Source organism: Pongo pygmaeus, chromosome 1 (genome assembly GCF_028885625.2).
Source record: "Pongo pygmaeus isolate AG05252 chromosome 1, NHGRI_mPonPyg2-v2.0_pri, whole genome shotgun sequence".
NCBI lineage: Eukaryota > Metazoa > Chordata > Mammalia > Primates > Hominidae > Pongo > Pongo pygmaeus.
The window spans coordinates 150,006,082-150,026,541 of NC_072373.2; the positions used below are offsets into that span (position 1 = coordinate 150,006,082).

Sequence of the window (20,460 nt, forward strand, 5' to 3'; positions counted from 1 at the left end):
CATAAAGAAAAACAAACAAAAAACTACTTTGACAAATTATCTTCCTTAACAATATAAAATTATTGCATCCAAATAACTACATTTAAAAGTATGATAACATGGGGAGAGAAAATACTCTGAATTTTATTTTCCTTTGTACATCAGACATTAAAATGTGACCTTCATCATAAATGGACTATATCTGCTCAATGGAATTATGTGTATGATATTCATATTGATTTTTAAATCTTGAAAGTACTCTAGAATTCAAATATTGTGTTCTATAGTCTTTCATAAAAATAAACTTACCAAACAAGAAGATATCAACAAGTAATATGTATTACCCTACTTAAAGTTTGCCATTGACTACATATGAACATCATAAATATATATATATACATACACAAATAAAGAGTGTATGTATAATAATATAAAAGCAGTGGTCACAGGATATCTTGCATGTTTGTGAGCTGTTGATAACGAATTATTAAATACTTGGCAAAGTGCTGGGTTAGCAAATAAACAAAAGCAAATGTGTCTGTCACATACATGGGAGATCAATGTGAAAGAATCATAATGCATATCTGCCAGTGTAATAAGTTAAGAGAAAAGAAGCACATGTCTGAAATAGACATGCAAGAAGATATCAAATGTCCATTATAGCTCCTCATAATTGCATCTCCATACCCCCTCACTCTCTAAACCCCAACCATGCTGGCATCCCTGGTCTTCCAATGATACTGCAGCCATACTCATGCCTTAGGGTCTCCTTACCTGCTCTTTCCTCTGCCTGTATCCTGGATTCCCATAGAAAGCCTGACTGTCTTTCTTTTGCTACATTTTTGTAAGATGTCACCTTTTCAGTGAGTTCTTTCATGGCCAACTTGTGGAAAATGGCAACCACTTCCCAGCCTTCCACATAAACCAGTAATTATATCACTAATCACCATCTAAAATTGTCATTGCTGCATCCACAGTGCCTAAAATAATGCTATCCTATAATAGGCGATATATAAGTGATACATATTTGTATATATATATACCTCACAGCCTGATTTTATAAATAGTTGTATTAAAACAAAGTCACACCGATTTGTTGATATTGTTTATGGCTCCTTCACTCAATGGCTGAGTTCCATAGCCCTAAATATTACCTATTATGTACTGGATATATAGTGATAGCTGCACATAAGTGATATACAGTGACATCTTGCTTTATTACTTTACTGTTCTTTACAGATATTGTGCTTTTTAAAAATTAAGATTTTTGGCAAGTCTACTTCGAGAAAGTCTATCTATGCCATTTTTTTCCCAACAGCATTTGCTGGTTTAGTGTCTCTGTGTCACATTTTGATAATTCTTGTAATATTTTAAACTTTGTATTATTAATATATCTGTTATGATGATATGTGATCAGTGATCTTGATGTTAACAATGTAATTATTTTGGAGTGCCATAAACTGCACCCATGTAAGACATCAAGGTTAAGCAATGTTGTATGTATTCCGACTGCTCCACTGACCAGCCATTTCCCCATCTCTCTCCCTCTCTTCAGGTATCTCTATTCCCTGAAATATATTGAAATTAGGCCAAGTAATAACCCTACATTGGTTTCTGCATGTTCAAGTGAAGGAAGAATTTCAAGTCTCTCACATTAATCAAAAGCTAGAAATGATTACACTCAGCAAAGAAGACATGTCAAAAAGCAGGCTAAATTCTAGGGCTCTTTTGCAAAAATATTTGGCCAAAGTGTGAATACAAAGGAAAAGTTCTAGAAGGAAAGGGACACACCTTAGATAAGAAAGCAAAACAGCCTTATTGGTGATATGGAAAAATGTTTAGTAGTCTGAATAGAAGAGCAAATCAGCCACAACATTTTCGGAAGCCAAAGTCTAATCCAAAGAAAGTGCCTAACTGTCTTCAATTATGTGAAAGTTGAGAGAAGCAAAAACCCCGCAGAAGAGAAGTCTGAAGTTAGCAGAGGTTGGTTCATGAGGTTTAAGAAAGGAAGCCATCTCTATAACACAAAAGTGTGAGGTGAAGCAGCAAGTGCTGGTATAGAAGCTGCAGCAAGTTATCCAGATGATCTAGCTCAGATAATTGATGAAGGTGGCTACACTAAACAACATATTTTCAATGTAATCAAACAGGCTTATATAGGAAGAAGATGCCATTTAGGAGTTTCATAGCTGGAGAGAAGTCAATGCCTGGCTTCAAAGCTTTAAAGGACAGACTGACTCTTTTGTTAGGGGCTAATGCAGCTAGTGACTTTAACTTAAAGTCAGTGCTTATTTGTGATTCTGAAAATCTTAGGGCACTTCAGAATTATGTTAAATCTACTCTTCCTGTGCTCTATAAGTGGAACAAAACCTGGATGACAGCACATCTGTTTGTAGCATGGTTTACTGAATACTTTAAGTCCACTGATGAAACCTACTGCTCAGAAAAAAAGGCTTCTTTCAAAATTTTGCTGTTTATTGAAAATTCAATAATCTGATCAATTGATTGAAAATTCAATAAACAGCAATATTTGGTTACCCAAGCTCTGATAGAGATGTACAAGAAGATTATTGTTGTTTTCATGCCTGCTAACACATCATCCATTCTGCAGCCATAGATCAAGGGGTAATTTCAATTTTCAATTCTTATTATTAAAGAAATACATTTTGCAAGGCTATAACTATTACAGATAGCGATTCCTCTGATGAATCTGGGCAAAGTAAACCTTTGAAAAAGATTAACCATTCTATATACCATTAAGAACATCTGTGATTTATGGGAGGAAGTCAAAATATCAACATTAACGGAGATTGGAAGAAGTTGATTTCAATCTTCATGGATGATTTGGTGGGGGTTCAAGACTCCAGTGGAGGAAGTAATGGCAGATATGGTAGAAATAGCAAGAAAACTAGAATTAGAAATGAAGCCTGAAATTATAACTGAATTACTGCAATCTCACAATAAATATTAAACAAGTGAATAGTTGCTTCTTATGGATGAGTGAACAACTTGGTTACTTGAAATGAAATCTACTCTTGGTGAAGATCCTGTGAACATTGTTGAAATGGCAACAAAGGATTTAGAATATTGCATTAAATTAGTTGATAAACCAGTGACATGGTTTGAGATAACTGACTCCAATTTTGAAAGAATTTCTGCCGTGGGTAAAATGCTATCACACAGTATTGCATACTACAAAGAAATCATTTATGAAAGAATCAGTCAATGTGGCAAACTTCGTTTTTGTCTTATTTTCAAAAATTGCCATAGCCAACCCAGACTTCAGCAATCATCACCCTGATCACTCAGCAGTCATCAATATTGAGGCCAGACCCTCCACCAGCAAAAAGATTACAATTCATTGAAGTCTCAGATTATGTTAGCATTTTTAGCAATAAATTATTTTTTAAATTAAGGTATCTACATTAAAAAAACATAATAGCACTGCACAGTCAATAGACTTTAGTATAGTGTAGACATACATTTTATAAGCACTAGAAAAAAAAAACCTTTGATTTTGTCCTATACATTTTTGGGGGCCCATTTTACTTTATGAAAAATATTACTTTCTTCATATGCTCTGCATACAGAATTGTTTCTCTTACATCTAGTAGTTTTAGTTATGTATATTAACTGTGGGTGACAAAAACTTAGAGTAGTCATGATTAAAGGCACAATTGACCAGAAAATGTTTATATTTCTGTGGCAAACAATGACCTAACATAATAACCATAATTATGACTCATAACATATACCAAGACATGTCAGAATTTTAAAATATTATACAATTTTGGATTGTATTAATGTATTAATAATGCATTTATATAAATATAACTTAAAGAACACTAAACATCATTTTAAAATCATGCTTTATGTGTAATTTTAACATACCAAATAGCCCTAATACGTCTCCCTTGGCTTTCCAGGAGTTTCTGTTATGTCCAAATTAGTTTGGGTAAAAAAGACTTGATTTTGGAATTTCAAATTTAACTTTGTGAAACTTGTCAAATATCAAAGTTTTAAAGAATTTGATCAAAAGGGGATCACAGGTCATTATGAGTTAAAACCAAAATGACAAAAGATTTTAAAGGCACAAAGCACAAGAAACTATCTTCATGAAACATGGAATGGAATCTCTGTTTCCTAGGTCAGTTACCTAAAAAGTTAGTAAAAACCTTTTACAATTTTCTATTAAAGAGAAGATCAATGCTGTGAAAAAACCTTGTTCTTCCAACACAGGAGCCCAGACTCTAGCCTTCTGTCAGTGTGCTTTTGATACTAATGTTCAATTTTTAGAAAAAAATATGAATAATTTTCTTTTAATCTCAGCCTACTTGATCACACATAAAATTTTTTTCGTTAGATTAATCTTTCACAAATCTTCTACAACTTACTTAACCTTTGGTTTTTCCCTTTACTTTTTTCAGGGGGCATTCTACCTTGGGGGAAAAATTACTTTCTTCATATGCTTTGAATATAGAATTGTTTCTTTTATATGGAGTAGTTTTAATTATGTATATAAATTCTTAGTAACCCTAATTTTCTTATGAAAAACCTAGGAAGTAAGACATTTTGAACTGTTTCATACCAGTATTTGTTGGTGACAACCACTTTATAATTTTAGTCTCAATTTTTTTTAAATTAACAGGTCTAAATATATTTAGCTTTTCTGTACCATATAAAATTAAGGTGTCAAAGTATATAATCATAAATATAAGTGTAATAATTAATGTTGCAGCATTTTAACATACTCAGAAATGACTCAGACATTTTATAATTATCTATTACTTAATTTAACATAACATGCTCTTAAGATTTTAAATTATTTAAAAGAATTTTGAAACTATGATACAGGCATCCCCCACAACATCTTCCTCAGTTTCCCTGTATCCTCAGTATCCATGTGGTACCCAAGGATGGCTATAAAGGAAAGAGCCTGACTGAGTGCTAAATTTACATGCAAGTATAGAACATAGGACAGAGGACAGATCTGGAGGATATAACCTCTTCTAACATAGCCAGGAGTCAAAGGTGGGACTAGGAGGACAAGGACATATTGGGCTTGATTATGACTGGTGCTGGTGGTCTAGATGCTAGGACATGTTCCCAGGCATTACCATGTCTACCTCTCTAGATCCTAGGGTGCAGAAGCTTAAAAACAAAGACAAGCTTACACTAATATGTGTGCAAGCCTTCAGCAGTGCTCAGCAGCCAACTCTTATAGCTTTAATTCACAGAAAAATCAAACAAGCAACAGTTTTATGAACTAAAACATCTAGCAGAAATAGCCTAAACCTGTCTGACCAGTAGTCCCAGGCAAAATGTATGAATCGTTTCATAACACTGCCAATTCCAAAGACATTCTAATTTGATTTCGCTAACAATTTTAGCCTAGTTTTATTTTAAAAGTATTACTAAAGTTGCATTAACTAAATGGCATTTGAATTTCTACTTTTCTGATAAAAGATTTGATTCAACTGCCTACTTCTTCTCTAAGCCAATTATTTAGAACTCTTTCATATATTTTGGAAGTCAAATATCACATACACATAAAACATATAAACATACAGATATGTAGACAGAAGTAGATATTATAGGTTTATAAGATTTATTTGCCAGTTTTTAAGTAATTTATCTCCCTGCTTTAGACTATCAATCTCTAAATTACCTGTTCTATATCTCTAAACACTTGTTAGGTAAGCAATCCTAATTTGCATTTCCAAAAGGATAATGCTTAGGTGAAAATTTACATCACAAGGGCAAAAAACTTTCATTTTGCTGACATAAAAGAAGGGCTTAAGGAAATGGCCCAATGCCGACAAGATTGCCAGAAATATCTAAAACAAAGGTAAAGTTTTTAATGTAAATTTTAAGCCAAAGTCTTCTTCATTATGAAGGTTTCTAATGGCCTAGGTGAAGAGAGGGAGATGTTTTTACAAATGGAGATTTATTTTACATATGTAATTTTATTTTTTACAAAGTTTCAAAATAGCCAGCTAAATGACAAAAAGTAGTTTGGAGACCAATTAAGTTAGCTAGGTGACCTTTTCATTTAGCTTATTTCTTGATTGGGTTACTGACTTCAGGGTGGAGCCCTTTAATAGAGTAGAATAAAGCATTTTTCATGTATGAACATAGCACAAATAGCTCTGAATAAAAAAGTAAGAATATTTTATCTGAGGTCATATTTTTAATTAACCCTTTATCTAGCCTTATTATTTTTTCTTTTTAAGCCAAAGGTGCTTTTTCAAGTGACTCACCAAAACCAATAAGCCTTAACAAAGGTCATGAATTAACTAAGGATGAACTAGATATAAAGCAGTCTTTGCAAGATTCAGAACAACCCCAAAGACAGCTCAAAGGGAAAACAATCTTGCTAGTCACAAATGGAATACAACCCATACCTGTCTGATCATATTCTTTAAGGTGTCATCCTCTCATCTGAGTGCCTATCCATATAGGCCCAAAATCCTTGCATACTCCACAGACAGAAAGGACAGAAAATTAAAAGCTCTCCATTGAAAGGAAAAGGATGAATAAAAAATGGGTATACCTAAAGGTTGAGTCATACAAATAATTAAAAATAAATGATATCAGTTATCTGACTGGGAATTAAACCTGTTCTGTAACCAGGAAAGTGCAGGACCTTAGCCACTGGAGCATAGGGTGAAGTGGTTTTTGGTAAATTATCCAGGGGATCCAACGAGGCAGTTTGAGTATACAAAGGATTTGCACTTTGTTTTAGGTCAGATTTTTGCTCTTCATTATCATCAAGAGAATTTCTAAGGCTAGCCATGGCACAATTACATGTGTTTTAGTGTAAACTTAATCTTTACATGACTATGAATAAAGCAATTTATTAAGAATGATATATTTCTAAAATATTTTTTAAAATTTAGGAATCTAATTTAAATAATCTATCTTTTGTTCATTGACAGAATTTCCAACGGTGCACTTATTTTAATAGTGATTCAATTCAAAACCAAAATGTACACCAGTGTGGCTATATCCAAGGCTAGTCACACAAATTATTTTTTCCCATCAATCACGATTTTGTAAAGGAGACAAACAGTGGTTTTTATTTTTATTTTTTTACCATCTGCTTGACTAGATCACAAAAAGAGAGCCTGGAAGCCTAATCTGTAAGAAGTTCTTACCCTTCTATTGGCTTATCAGGTCCTTGGTTCCCATTACTACGACTTCCAAAAGAGCAGAGTGGCTTTGGTGATACTGCACACAGTTTCAAAAGTACAAGGTCAAGAGAAACCTCCCCCTTCACTCTCTGACAGTTTACTAAAAAACCAACTCACAAGGGATATTAAAGGAGAAATGGCACACACATTTATAAACATGCATACATGGGAGAATCACAGAGTGATTGCTCCCTTTAGGGAGAAATGAAAAGTCTTAAGAAATGAAAAGTCTTAAAACTTTGCTAAGCAGTGAGAACAACTGGCTGAATAAAACTCAGGACTCAGCAAACTAGAAGGTCCAGGACTCAGGGGAGACTTAGGAAAGACTCAGAAGGGACTCAGTCATCTACAATCATGGAGTAGCCAGAGGGGCTCAAAAGACCCATACGGGTACCAACCTGTGGGTTCTTGCAATGTTCCTGCTGAAGAAGGTTGTAGTTAGAAAGGAAAATTGAAATGTAAATGGGGGAACAGGGAAGTACAGGGCTCCCTGTTTTAGGATCTGACTGCTTTTTGAGTTTGGAGACATTGCTTAAGTCTTAGGATTAGTCTCCTGTGACAATGTTATCTCCTGTGACAATTCCAAATTTTGTTTGGATGTTTAAAAATGTTGGTTAGAATCACAGAGTCAGAGGCGAAGCAAAATGGCCAAACAGAACCCTGTAGCAATCATACCACAACAGGAACATCAAATTCGACAGCTGTTCACTCAAGAAAGCACCTTTATAAAAACCAAGAAATCAAGTGAGTAGTCACAGTACCTAGTTTTAACATAATATCAAGCAATGAGGCCTTGAAGAGGGTAGGAAAGACAGTGTTGCTTGCCTATATCACTTCTACTCCACCTCCTGTCAACGTCATGCAGAATGAGGATCTGTGGGCTTAGGGGAGACAGAGTAGAGTATATGTGGAACTTTGCATCAGAATTCAGTGCTGTCATTGTGGAATACAACACAGGGCAGCATTCTTCTGGTACTGACAGAGGGACCATTTAGACCAGCTCTGTACCAGAAGGGAATTATCTGTCCCAATGAGAAGAATGTGAGTCCTGGCATGTTCTACCCCCAGCTGACTAAAGTGGCCTGGGGCCCAGAATCAATTTGAGAAGCAGCCAGCCCACAAGGACTGCAGTCTTTGGGTAAGCCTTGGAACCTCACTGGTCTTGGAGATAGTGGATTTGGGGTGCATGTGACCTAGTATGCTGCCAGCTATGATGGGCAAGAAAGTGCTTACATCACCCCTCTCCTGATTCCAGGGAGTGCAGCTCAGAGGGAGACTCCTTTTGTGTGGGAAAAGGAGAGAGAAAAACACAGAGGACTTTGTCTTGCAACTTGAGTTCCAGTTCAGCCACAGTAAAATCAAGCAGCAAGCAGATTTCTGAAGGTCCATTTTCAGGCTTTTGTTCCTGGATGACCTTTCTAGGCCAACCCTGGGCCAGAAAAGAATCTGATGCCCTGAAGGAACAAACCCACTCCCAGCAGGATTCATCAACTGCTGACTAAAGAGCCCATGGGACTTGAATAAGCATCAGTGGTAGCCAGGCCATAGTTAAAATGGGCCTTGGGTGAGGCCCAGTACTGTGCTGGCTTCAGGTATGATCCAGTGCAGTGCCAGTTTTGATGGCCACAGGAGTGGTTACAGCATCCTTACCCCAACTCTAGGCAGTCCAGCACAGAGACAGACTCCTTCTGACTGGGGAAAGAGAGGGGAGAGAGAAAGAGACTTTGCCCAGGAACTCAGGAAATTCTCCCTTATCTTACACAAGCCCACTCAGGTGGTGTCTCTAGAAGTTGGCAAGAGTTGCAGCATTGTTGGGCACAGTTCGTCACTAGGGCTGATACAACCACAGTGACCTCAGACTTAGATCACAACACTTTGAATATATGAAAAGCTTTCTCAAGGACAGCTCAGACTGTGAAGATTTGAATAAATACCTAACTTTTCAATGCCCAGACAGCAATGAACCTTCATTCAGAAGCATCAAGAGTATCTAGAAAAACATGACCTCACTAACAAATTACATAAGGCACCGGTGATCAATCCAAGAGTGATGGAGATATGTGACCTTTCAAACTGAGAATTTAAAACAGCTGTCTTGGGGAAACTCAGCACACTTCAAGTTAACACAAATAAGGAATTCAGAATTTTATTTGACAACTTTAACAAAGACATTTAAACCATAAAAAAAATTATGCAGAAATTATGGAGATGAAAAATTCAATTGAAAAACTGAGTGTATTAGAGACTCTTACCAGCAGAATTGATCAAGCAGAAGACATAATTAATTTGAAGATAGGCTACATGAAAATACACAAAGGAGAAAAAAGAATAAAGCATGCCTGTAAGATCTAAAAAATAGTCTCAAAAAAGAACACTTACGAGTTATTCGCCTTAAAGAGGATGTAGTGAGAGAGAGATTTAGGTAGATAGTTTATTCAAATAAATGATAACAAACAAATTTCCAAACCTAGAGAAAAATTAATATCCTGGTACAAGAAGTTCATAGAACACCAAGTAGACTCAATATGAATAAGAACCTCAAGGCATATATTAGCAAAACTCTCAAAGGTTAAGGATTTTTAAAAAATCATAAAAGTGGCAAGATAAATAAGCAAAAAACATATAATGCAACTCTGATATGAATGCAGCAGACTTCTCACAGAAACTTATAGTCCAGGAGAATGTGAGATGACATATAAAATGTGCTAAAGGTAAAAACTTCCAACCTTGAATACTATGTCCAGCAAAATTGTTATTCAAACATGATGGAGTAATAAATACATTTCCAGACAAACAAAAGCTAAGAGATTTTGTCAATATCAGATTTGTCTTATAAGAAATGCTAAAGGGAGATCTTTAATCTGAAAGCAAAGGACATCAATAAATAATAAGAAATCATATGAAGGTATAAAAATCACTAGTAATACTAAGTACAAAGACAAATACAGAATACTCTAAAACTGTAATTGTGGTATGTAAGCCATTCACATGTTTAGCAGGAAGACTGGATGGCAAACCTATCAAAAATAATAACTACAATGTCTTTTTAAGAAATAGACAATATAAGAAGACAGACAACAAAAAGTCAAAAAGTGGAGAAGATTGAGTTAAGTTGTGAAAGTCTTTTAGTTTTGTCTTTGCTTGTTTGTTTTTTCTTTTCTTTATAATCAAAGTTAAGTTGTCATCAGTCTAAAATAATTGGTTATAAGATGATATTTAAAAGCCTTAGAGTAACCACAAAATAAAAAGCTATAACAAGTACACAAAAAACAAAAAAGCAAGACATTAAAATATACTAATATGGTTTGTCTCTGGGTCCCCACCCAAATTTCATCTTGAATTGTAATCCCCATGTATTGAGGGAGAGACCTGATGGGAGGTGATGGGATCATGGGGCAGTTTTCCCCATGCCATTCTCATGACAGTGAGTGAGTTCTCATGAGATCTGATGGTTTTAGAAGTGGCAGTTTTCCCTGTACTCTCTCTCTCTCCTGCTGCCACGTAAGGCATGCCTTGCTTTCTCTTTGCCTTGTACCATAATTGTAAGTTTCCTGAAGCCTCCCCAGCCATGCAGAACTGTGAATCTAATAAACTTCCTTTTTTCATAAATCACCTAGTCTCAGGTAGTATCATTATAGCAGTGTGAGAACAGACTAATAAATACACTATCAGGCAAAATCACTCTTACAGAAAGGAACACAGGAAGAAAAGAAGAAAAAAGAAAAAGAGGACCAACAAAACAACTGGAAGACAAATAACAAAATAGCAGTATTAAATGCTTTTCTATCAATAATAACATTGCATATACATGGGCTAAAATAAATCAAAAGACATAGAGTGGCTGAATCGATATAAAAGCAAGACCCAACTATGTGCTGCCTATAAAAAACTCACTTCACCCATCAAGACACATAGACTAAAATAAAAAAAAAAAGGGGGATAAAAAAAGATATTCCATGCCAATGTAAAGCAAAAAAGAGCTCTAGAAGTGCTTATAATTATATCAAATAAAATAGTGTTCAAGACAAAAACTGATAAAAAAGAGGCAAAAAGGTCATTATATAATGACAAAGAGGTCAATTCTGCTGGAGAGTATAACAATTATAAACTATGTATACATCTATCACTGGAGCACCCAGATGTATAAACCAAATATTATTTGAGCTAAAGAAAAAGATAGACCCCAATATAACAATACCTTGGGAGTTCACCCCACTTTCAGCATTGAAAATGTAGTCCAGACAGAAAATCAACAAATAAACATTACACTTAATCTGCTCTATACATCAAATGGACCTAACAGATATTTATAGAATATTTTTCCAAAAGGTGAAAAATAAATTCTCCTCAGCACATTCACATTCTCAAGAATAGGCCACATGTTAGGTCACAAAAACATTCAAAAAGAATAAAACCATATCAAGTATTATTTTAACCACAATGGAATAGAACTAGAAATCAACAATAGGAGGAATTGGAGCTATATAAACACATGATATTAAACAATATGCTCCTCAATGATCATTTGGTTAATAAAGAAATTAAGAAGAAAATTCAAAAAATGTCTTGAAACAAATGAAAATGGAAATAAAACATACCAAAATCTATGGAATACATCAAAAGCAATACTAAGAGAGAAGTTTATAGCAACAAATGCCTACACCAAAAAAAGTAGAAACACATCAAATTAATAACCTAATAATGCATCTTTAAGAAATAGAAAAGCAAGGACAAACCAAACCCAAAATTAGTAGGAGAAATAATACAGATCAGAGCAGAAATAAATAAAATCAACACTAAAAAACTAAAAGATCAAGGAAATTAAAAGTTGGTTTTTTGAAAAGATAGATAAAAATGTCAAACCTTTAGCCAGACTAACAAATAAAAAGAGAAGACCCAAATAAATAAAATTAGAGATGAAAAATGAGACATTATAACTGATACCACAGAAATTCAAATGATCACCAGAGAATATTATGAGCAATTATATGCTGATAAATGAGAACCTTCAAGAAAGGGGGAAATTCCTAAACATATACAACCTTCCAAGATTTAGTCACGAAGAAATTCAAAACCTGAATAGGCAAATAACAAGTAATTAGACAGAAGCAGTAATAAAAAGTCTCCCATCAAAGAATATCCTAGGATCTGAGGCTTCACTGTTTAATTCTATCAAACATTTAGAGAATAACTAATACCAATCCTGCTAAAACTATTCTAAAAAATCAAGGAGAGAATACTTTCAAACTCATTCTATGAGGCCAGTATTACCCTGATATTAAATCCAGACAAAAACATGTGAAAAGAAAACTACAAGCCAATATCACTCATGAACATAGATGCCAATATCCTTAATTAAATATTAGCAAACCAAATTTAACAACACATTAGAAAGTTTATCTATAATGATCAAGGGAGATTCATCCCAGGAATGCAAGAATGGTTCAACATATACAAATAAATTAATATGAGACATCACATCAACAGAATGAAGGACAAATCTATTAATATATGATGATTTTAGTTAATGCCAAAAAGTTCATTTGATACAGTTCAACATCCTTTCCTGATAAAAATTCTCATAAAATTGGATATAGAAGGAACATAACACAATAAAAGCCCACAGATAGTATATTGAATGGGGAAAAGCTGAGAGCCTTTTCTCTAAGATCTGGAACAAAACCAGGATGCCCACTTTTATCCAACATAGTAGTGGAAATTCTAGCCAGAGGAATTAGACAAGAGAAAGAAATGAAGGGCATCAAAATTGGAAAGAAAGAAGTGAAATTATCTTTGTTTGCAGAGGTTATAATCTTATATTTGGAAAAACCTAAAGACCCCACCAAAATACTATTAGAACTGACAAATTCAATAAAGTTGGAAGATACAAAATTAACTTACAAAAATCTGTAGCATTTATATATGCCAACAGCAAACAATCTAGAAAAAAAAGAATCTCATATATAATAGCTATAAATAATGTGAAACACATAGAAATAAACTCAATTGAAGAAGTAAAAGATCTTTATAATAAAAATCATAAAACATTGATTTAAGAAATTGGAGGGAACATAAAAAATCGATCTTGTAGGAAGAGCTGAAGCAGGAGATCTTGGCTTGGCATAGCCTGTTACAACCCATGGAGAAATATGTTGCTGAGCCACCGTGATGCCTGGACACTTACAGGCAGGCTTTGGCTGCATGGTCACCAACCGGTTTGACCAGTTGTTTGATGATGAAGTGGACCTCTTTGAGGTGCTGAAGGCAGGGGAGAACAAAAAATAAATGGCAGCGAGGGTGACACCGGGGGCCCTGGGACCAAGAGCACAGCTCAGGCCCTCCAACATAGCAGGCAAACAGCTGTGTAAAGAGTCCTAGAAAGACCGCAAGAAACCACTGCACCCCAGCTTTGGCGTGGTTGACAAGAAAGAGGAGACACAGGTGCTCATCGTGCTTAAGAAAGAAGGAGTAAGATGAGTTGGAAGAAGACCTGATGAACAACTTCGGGTTGAAGGAAAAATAATTAATAGAAGACCAGAAAGACGATCACCTCTAGAACAAAGATTTGAAAAGCCACTTGAAGAAAAGGGTGGAGGCAAATTTTCAGTTGATAGACTGATTATTGACTGACCTATTTGAGGCTGTGGTGGTCTTAGAAGAGGTCAAGGGGGCTGCAGACATGGAACGGGCTGAGGAGATGGATTTGATTCCCATGGCAAATGTGAATTTTATAGGCATAGTGGAAGTGATAGATCTGTCCTGAAGCACAAGGACAAACATGGAGGTAGTAGACCTCACTACTGGGGAACTGTTAAAGATGAATTAACAGATTTGGATTGATCAATTGTGACTGAGGAAACATCTGTAGGTGAAGAACATCCAGTGGCAGTCACTGAAAATAAGGAGAGTGAAGTTGAAGAGGTAAAGAAAGAGGGTCCTAAAGAGATGATTTTGGATGAGTGGAAGGCTATTGAAAATAAGGAGTGGGCAAAGTGGAATTTAATATCTGAAAACCAAATGAAGCTGCTGAAGGGCAGTGGAAGATGAAATATGTTTTTCATAAATCAGAGTGAAGAGGCTCATGCTGCAGATTCTGTTATGGACCATCTTTTCCAGAAGTCAGCAAATGATGTAATGTCTCAGTTGAAGATTAATTTTGGAGAACTTTGCTGCCCAGAACATGATGGCGAGGGAGGACGAGGTAGACGTGGGTGTGGCAGACGTCTGAATTGTGGCAGCAGGACTGACAAGTAAAGTGCTTCTGCTCCTCATGTGGATGACCCAGAGGCATTCCCAGCTCTGGCTTAGCTGGATACCATAAGACAACCCTGGTGCCTCTGTGAACCTTTCTGTTCAAAGCTTTTGCATGCTTAAGGATTCCAAATGACTAAGAAAGTTTTTTAAAAGGACTGTCATTCGTACCATTCACACCTAAAGACTGAATTTTATCAGTTGTAAAAATGAACTTCTCTTGCTACACAGAAGAAACGAATATGGTAGTCAATTTTGTATTTAGAAATATATTGGTAGCAGGGATGTTTTCACAATTTTCAGAGATGACGCATTCTTCATGAATACTTTTTCATTGCTGCGTGCAAATATGCATTTCTAAATTTGAAATATAGATGTGAACAGTGTGTACCAGTTTAAAGCTTTCAGTTCATTTGTGTTTTTTAATTAAGGATTTAGATGTTCCCCCAATTACAAACTGGTTTTAAATCTTGGACATATCAGTTTTAATACCTGCTTTGCATTTTCACACGTGGTCAACTGGGACATGTTAAACTTTCACTTGTCAAATTTTATCTTGTGTGAAAAATTATGTGTATTTTAATTTAGTTTTAATATTTTCATTTTGGGAAAAATCTTTTGTTACTTCTCATGATGGCTGTTGGATATATATGCTAAATCTTTATATACAGAAATATCAGTACTTGAACAAATTTAAAGCACATTGGTTTATTAACCCTTGCTGCTTGCATGGTTCATTAGGTTCAAATTATAACTGATTTACAATTTCAACTATGTTTACTTTTTAAATATGTGACTTTCCCATTTAAAAAGCCAAGTTAGTCACCTTACTGGTGAAAGTTGTTTAAGCTACTTATTGATAAACACATCCTGTCAAGTCAAGTAGTTTTGTAGGTGTGGTTTTTTGCCATCTCACACTGGGTAGGTGAAATAAGTTGATTTGGCTAATGTGTAATAAATTGCTATGCAAAATCAGTGTCTTGCCATTTGGTATGATTTCTGTGTGTGAAAGGACCTGAAATCAAAATAGTACATGCATAACTGACAACTCTGTAACCCTTCCTTGTTCTAAACAGACCCAACGGGCACTAGTTAGTATGGTAAAATGCAATAGTATTTTAATTTTTGGAATTTGGAGAGCTGACAGCTTTACTTTATAAGGCTGGAACAGCAGCACCATCCATGAAATATAAACGAAAAATCTTTGTTCTTTCTGAATTTCCTAGATTGCTATTATTTAGTTCTAAGTTGATGAGTATTTATTCCATAGAAAGTGATAATTATCTTTTCCCTGTTCCTCCATTAGAAAATTAGGTTAATTCTCTGATGGCCAGTGATGATGAGCATTTTTTCATTTGTCTTTTGGCTGCATAAATGTCTTCTTTTGAGAAGTGTCTGTTCATATCCTTCGCCCACTTTTTGATGGGGTTGTTTGTTTTTTTCTTGTAAATTTGTTTGAGTTCATTGTAGATTCTGGATATTAGCCCTTTGTCAGATGAGTAGGTTGCAAAAATTTTCTCCCATTTTGTAGGTTGCCTGTTCACTCTGATGGTAGTTTCCTTTGCTGTGCAGAAGCTCTTTAGTTTAATTAGATCCCATTTGTCAATTTTGGCTTCTGTTGCCATTGCTTTTGGTGTTTTAGACATGAAGTCCTTGCCCATGCCTATGTCCTGAATGGTAATGCCTAGGTTTTCTTCTAGGGTTTTTATGGTTTTAGGTCTAACGTTTAAGTCTTTAATCCACCTTGAATTAATTTTTGTATAAGGTGTAAGGAAGGGATCCAGTTTCAGCTTTCTACATATGGCTAGCCAGTTTTCCCAGCACCATTTATTCAATAGGGAATCCTTTCCCCATTGCTTGCTTTTCTCAGGTTTGTCAAAGATCAGATAGTTGTAGATATGCGGTGTTATTTCTGAGGGCTCTGTTCTGTTCCATTGATCTATATCTCTGTTTTGGTACAAAACCACAATGAAATACCATCTCACACCAGTTAGAATGGCAATCATTAAAAAGTCAGGAAACAACAGGTGCTGGAGAGGATGTGGAGAAATAGGAACACTTTTACACTGTTGGTGGGACTGTAAACTAGTTCAACCATTGTGGAAATCAGTGTGGCGATTCCTCAGGGATCTAGAACTAGAAATACCATGTGACCCAGCCATCCCATTACTGGGCATATACCCAAAGGACTATAAATCATGCTGCTATAAAGACACATGCACACATATGTTTATTGCGGCACTATTCACAATAGCAAAGACTTGGAACCAACCCAAATGTCCAACAAGGATAGACTGGATTAAGAAAATGTGGCACATATACACCATGGAATACTATGCAGCCATAAAAAATGATGAGTTCATGTCCTTTGTAGGGACATGGATGAAATTGGAAATCATCATTCTCAGTAAACTATCGCAAGGAGAAAAAACCAAACACCACATGTTCTCACTCATAGATGGGAATTGAACAATGAGAACACATGGACACAGGAAGGGGAACATCACACTCTGGGGACTGTTGTGGGGTGGGGGGAGGGGGGAGGGATAGCATTGGGAGATATACCTAATGCTAAATGGCGAGTTAATGGGTGCAGCACACCAGCATGGCACACGTATACATATGTAACTAACCTGCACATTGTGCACATGTACCCTCAAACTTTAAGTATAATAATAATAAAAAAAAACAAAATGTAAAAAAAATAAATAAATAAAAATAAAAATAAAAACACACACACACAAAAAAGAAAATTAGGTTAATAATGGATTCCTTCAATGGGAGCATCACCACTTATTAAAACATACATAGAAAGAATGATGAATAAAACAGGTTTTCTAGGATTTTCTTTTATTATTTTGCCATATTTATTGATAAACAGGGAAGGAATTTTTAAAAAGTTTTAAGAATTTTTTGTCACTTTATTTTCAGTCATGCTCCCCTGTGTACGGCAATGTCCAGTTTAAAAAATATTGGAGATCTTCAATGTTAAACATGTCTATTTAGCCTATTGGTTCTCACATATACTTCTAAAAGAGAAATTGTATGTACAAGAGTTATTCATTTGGATTGAATTTATTAATCTGTTACCTACTCTTCTGACATTTTAGGAAGGAGGTAATTATTTTTTAATGATGGATAAACTTGTGCTGGTGTTTTGGGTCTTATGATGCTGAGCATGTTCTGCACTGGTGCTAATGTCTATTACTATTTTATATTTACAAGCATACCTGCTACCCAGAGGCAAGCATTAATTTAGTCCATATGGCCTATTAAGCCCTCTTGAGATTGCAACATAGGTACTCCTAGATCAGTGTGTTTAGACTTTTCAAGTATCTAACTCATTTCTGAACATGTATCATGCTAGTAAACCTCTTGATTTCCAGCAACATACTATAGAAAACACTTGCTATTAAAAACACTTCACAAGTTTAAAAAAAGAACACCAAAGGAAAGATATTCAATATTCATAGATTGGAAGAATAATAATTATTAAAATGTCCATACTACCCAAAGTAATCTGCAGATTCAATGCAATCTCTCTCAAAATACCAATGACATCCTTCAGAGAACTAGAAAACATAATTCTAAAATTTATATGAAACCACAAAAGAGCCAGAATATCGAAAGACATGCTGAGCATAAACAACAAAACTGGAGAATCACATTACTTCAAATAATACTATGAAGCTATAGTAACCAAAACAGTATGGTGCTGGCATAAAAACACACAGACTAAAAGAACGGAATAAAGCACCCAGAAATAAATCCACGCATTTACAGTCAACTCATTTTTGACAAAGAGACCAAGAACAAACATTGAGGAAAGGACAGTCTCTTCAATAAATGTTACTAGGAAAACTGGATATCCATATGCAGAAGGATAAAATTAGAACCCAATCCCTCACCATTTACATAATCAAATAAAAATGTCTTTAAAACTTAATCTAATATCTGAAGCTATGAAGCTACTAGAAGAAAACACTGATAAAATATACTAGGACATTGTTCTAGGCAAAGATTTTTGGAATAAATACTCAAAACTCAGGCAGCCAAAGCAAAAATGGACGTATGAGATCACATAAAGCTAAAAATCTTCTGTCCAGTAAAGGAAACAATAAACAAAATGAAAATCTAACTTGCAGAATTGGAGAAAATATTTGCAAACTACCCACTAACAAAGGATTAATGACCAGAATATATAAGGACTTCAAACAACTCTATAGTAAAAAAAAAAACAAATAATTAAAAATAGGCAAAAATCTGAATAGACATTTCCTAAAAGAAGTGGCCAACAGGTATACAAAATAATGTTCAACATCCCTAATCATCAGAGAGATGCAAATCAAAACTACAGAGTTGTTATCTGATCCCAGTTAACATGGCTTTTGTCCAAAAGAGAGCAATAATGAATGTTGGTGAGAATGTGGAGAAAGGGGAACCCCTGTACACTGCTGGTGGGAATGTAAATTAGCACAATCACTATGGGACAGTATGGGAGTTCCTCAGAAAAACCTGAAAACATAACTACCATATGATCCAGGAATTCCACTGCTGCATATATATCCGAAAGAAACAAAATCAGTATATCAAAAGGATATATGCACTCCCATGTTCATTGCAGCATTATTCAAAATAGCCAGCTATGCAGTCAAAGTGTCCATCAAAAGATGAATGGATAAAGAAAATGTGCACTTATACACAATGGAATATTATTCAGCTATAAAAACAAACAAACAAAATCCTGTCATTTGCAACAGTAAGGATAGAACTGGAGGACATTATGTTAAGTGAAATAAGCCAGGCACAGAAAGACAATTATCGCCTGTTCTCACTCATACATGGGAGCTAAAGAAAACTAAAAATTGAACTGATAGAGCTAGTGAGTAGAATGATGTTTATCAGAGGCTGAGAAGGGTAGCGGGGAGGGGAGAATAAAGTAGGGATGGTTATAGGTATAAAAATACAGTTAGATAGAATAAGATCTAGTGTTCAGTAGCATGATAGGGTGGCTATAGTTAATTACTTGTTGTATTTTAAAACAACTAAATAGAATTGGAATGTTTGTAACCCAAAGGAATGATAAATGTTTAAGGTCATGGATAACCCAATTATCCTGATTTGATCATTACACATTGTATGCCTGTATCAAAATATCATCACATGTACCTCATATATATTTATAATTATTATGAGCCCATGATAATAAAAAATAAAATATATTTTTTAAAAGTCCTAATTAAAGGAAAGCCTCTTACTATCTCTGAAAAATCCAGACTCCTCTTTGTTTTAATTGCATGTGTTGATAGTTCAATTTAGATGCATCTCTTGGATCGTTTTTATCTAGCCTTAATCTTTACATTTTAAATTTGAAATACCCCTGGAGTACCAGATGTTGTTGGTTGGTTAGAGATCAAGCTGCTGGAATATCTGATGGTGGCTGCTCAGAGACCATTCCCTTAGGACTCAGGTTACCTATATTATTCACTTTATGAAGGCATTTCTTCAAGTGCAACTAAAGTGTGAGTATTCCTGCAAAACTGAAGCGTGAGCATATCCCATGAAGCATGACCGTAACCCGCAAAGTGCAAGCATACATCATAAAGTGCAAGCATACTCCACAAATGCGTACTCCATGGAGCCAGCTGGGCAGGCTTCCTGGAGGAAATAGTGTCTGAGACACTGTCCTAAAAATGAGCGATCTTGGATCTAAAAGGGCTTACCCATATTAACTTAAAAATCACAAGAATTATAAACTTAGAAAAGGAGACTTTATTTCTTGTAAAGGTTTACAGCTTGCAGTGTGGCTAGCCTGATAGTCTAGGAAGTGCAGCTTCCAGTAGAGACCTGGAAATAATCACTTTGAAAAAGGAGGGGTTTGGGAAGGGATTTAGGCTAAATGGGCTGGCCAAGTATACATACTCAACAGATTATAGGACGAGATATGTCCTGACACATGAGTATTGAACAAACATGCATATGATATATGACCTATGTTCATTTGGGGGCAGGGGCTTAACATTTAAATGTATTACAA

At 35.2% G+C, this 20,460-nt stretch overlaps 1 pseudogene; it reads left to right on the forward strand.

Moving 5' to 3' along the window:
- The first annotated feature begins 13,340 nt into the window (after window positions 1-13,340).
- LOC129012081 (SERPINE1 mRNA-binding protein 1-like) lies at window positions 13,341-14,567 on the forward strand (annotated as a pseudogene).
- Window positions 14,568-20,460: the final 5,893 nt, after the last annotated feature.